Below are 3,292 nucleotides of genomic sequence, written 5' to 3' on the forward strand. Positions count from 1 at the left end.
GTGAGCTACCTAAGCTATCAAAGGCAATACGTTCTTTTTTCTTTAAGTTGCTTTCAGGTGGGTTTTTGTCAGTTGCAACCAAGAGTCCTAAAGAATGTAATAGTCAACATACTGAGTACCTGCTGATATGGCCACTATTTTGTATGTAGCAAAAGCAGGAAAGTGAGCCAAGTTATTTTAGACACACTTAAAAAAAAAAAGATCGATTTATTTATTTTTTAGAGAGAGAGAGTGTGTGCGGGGAAGGGAGGGGCAGAGAGAGAGAGAATCTCAAGCAGACTCCCCACTGAGCATGGAGTCTGATGCGGGGTTCCTTCCACAACCCTGATATCAGGGCCTGAGCCTAAATCAAGAGTCAGTCGCCCAATCAACTGAACCACCCATGTGCCCCAGACACATTTTTTTTTATATCAAGTGCCCTTTTTAATGCTCATCACCCACTTACCCCATCCCCCCCACCTCCTCTCCAGCAACCCTCAGTTTTTTTCCTGTAGTGCCCCTAGACACACTTTTAACAAGGTTTGAAATATAAAGGATTATAGCTTTGTGCAGTGACAGTATTGTAGCCAATGAGGTTTATCCAAGGTGCAGTTATTGCTAATTGAAAACTTTTCCCAGTACCCTGCCGTGCTAACTTGAAATATAAAGATTGTACCAGAGGTGGTATTAGAGTGGTACAAGGCTCTCCACAAGCCTTATACCAAATTTAATTTTTCATTCTCTTGGCATGAAATTAAAGTTTAATAATGAAAAAATAAATATTAGGTATAACGATAAATCATATCCCAGGTTTGCAAATGGTTTTCTGAGAATGGTACACACAAGCCTGGCTTGTGCATATTGTTTCACAAATATTGGTTTGTTGCAGTAAGAGGCTAGAAGGATGGAGAAAGACGAGTTCTCATATAGGAACAGAAAGTTTGCAAGAGGCCAAAATGTTAAATTCTTCTGCTTTTCTTTACTCAACACTTGGTTTCCATTGGAGGAAAATAGTGAATCTGATTCTAAGTCAACCCTTCCTGGGTTATAATTAAACCTGGGGAGGTTACACAGACAAGATATGATTTACTTAGGGGTTAGCGTGTGGCTGAAAGAAGGTTGGGTTCTAATTAACATAAGAGATGGGGAGACCTGCAACCCTAATTCTTTATGGTAGTACTTACCCAGAGTCCCATCTCCACCCCACCAATGGGGCCAACTATAAACTGCAAAATCATGAATCCCACTCCTTTGTCTCTACTCCACACACACTCTACTACGTTGTCAGACTCTTGTCTCTAAACTACCTGCTTGTCTTGTACCCATGGAGTACTCAAAGTATCTCAAATGCGATGAGTCCAAAATGAAACTCATCACATTTCTTCCTAAACTTCCTGCTGTGTCTCAGTGAATTTCTGTGGCTAAATCATTATGCACTCTATTGTTCAAGGCATGTGTCTGGATACCACCCGTTCACTTTTCTGCCTCACTTTCAGCATTCAATCAGTTCTTCCTAAATAGCTCTTAAAATTTGTAGTCATCCTTGACACCCCCTTTCTCTCTGCCCTCTCAGTAATCCTGCACCAAGTCCTAGCACCTAAATACCTGTCCAACTCATTTATCTTTTACTCTCTCTCTGCTGCTGCTACTGTGGTCTGAGCCACGGTCCCCTCTCTCCGGGATCAGCATGGTAATCTCCTAACTGGATTCCTTGTTTCCATTCTGGACTCTGTACAATCTTTTCTCCATGGTGCAGTGGGATGGGCTGTTTAATATGTAGATCTGCCATGATACCCCATTGCTTTCGATCTTTCAGGGGCTTCCCTTTGCTCTTAGAAAGAAGGCATTGTGTAGTCTGGACGTGGCATTTCTCATGGCACTCTCCTCCTCCCTTTTTTTACATTATCTATGCTGATCTTGTCTCAGGTCCTTTAACATCCTACCAGAATGTTCTTTCATCCCCCTCACTTTTTTTTATTGAAGTATAATTAAGATACAGTGTTATATTAGTTTTAGGTGTACAGTGTAACGATCCCACAATTCTGTACATTACTTGATAAGGGATTAATATCCAGAATATATAAGGAACTTACACAGCTCAACATCAGGGGGGAAAAAAAATCCAATTAAAATTTCCAGAGAAGACATCCAGGTGGCCAACAGACACATGAAAAGATGCTCATCATCATTCATCATCAGGAAAGTGCAAATCAAAACTACAGTGAGATCACCTCACACCTGTCAGAATGGCTACAATCAACAGCACAAGAAACAAGTGTTGGCGAGGATGTGGAGGGAAAGGAACCCTTGTGCGCTGCTGGTGGGAATGCAGGCTGGTGCAGCCACTGTGGAAAACAGTATGGAGGGTCCTCAAAAAATTAAAAATACAACTACCCTATGATGCAGTGATTCCACTACTGAGTATTTGCCCAAAGAAAATGAAAATACTACTTCCTTCATCCCTTTGCCTAGTTGCCAAATTAGTCTTCCCAGACCTCAAGGGTAGGCTCAGGTGCTCATTATATGGTCCACTGGTCCTTTCATTTTATCTTAGCACTCATCTCAGATTATCATTATACGTTCATTTGTACAGTTATTTGTCTCTCACTAAATTGTAACTCCTAGGAGATGCAGGTCTGTGTTTTCTTTTACAATGTATCCCAAGAGCCTTACATTTTTCCATCCACTTGACATAATGGTGATTCAGTATATTTGAAATAGGACTATTCATGCTTTACACCATGTGCATTATGCATTAAGTAGGCTTTGGGGGCCAGAGGGTAAACCTAGCCACCATTTATAATATAGTTTCATGTAGAAGCTATTGTTTAAGAACAACCAAACTAAATGAATTTCTGAGACCTCCCACTAAAAAGTTAGAAACTCTTAAATTATAGTTATTTAATATACATATTATTAACTTTTGTCTTAGTAATATAACAACGTGCAGACTATATTACCAGAAAGCGTTTAGAAGTTAATGGATATTTAGGGGTGCCTGGTGGCTCGGTTGGTTAAGTGTCTGCTCGGATCATGATCCTAGAGTCCTGGGATTGAGCCCCATGTTGGGCTCTCTGCTCAGTGGGGAGCCTACTTCTCCCTCTCCTTCTGCCTGCCAATCTATCTGCTTGTGCTCTCTCTCTGTCAAATAAATTAATTAATTAAATCTTTAAAAAAATAAGTTAATGGATATTTAGACAAAAGGTCTTATGTGTCATTTTATAAATGCCTCTTCTCCTTTATGTTAGAGCTACTCAGGAGAGCAGGGACTATATCGATTTTTACTTATCAGTACCTTGTGCCTAATACAATG

The 3,292-nt window shown here is 40.3% G+C and overlaps 1 pseudogene; it reads left to right on the top strand.

The window, feature by feature from the left end:
- The first annotated feature begins 540 nt into the window (after window positions 1–540).
- LOC123323581 lies at window positions 541–653 on the top strand (annotated as a pseudogene).
- Window positions 654–3,292: the final 2,639 nt, after the last annotated feature.

This window comes from Neomonachus schauinslandi, chromosome X, assembly GCF_002201575.2.
Source record: "Neomonachus schauinslandi chromosome X, ASM220157v2, whole genome shotgun sequence".
NCBI classification, from domain to species: domain Eukaryota; kingdom Metazoa; phylum Chordata; class Mammalia; order Carnivora; family Phocidae; genus Neomonachus; species Neomonachus schauinslandi.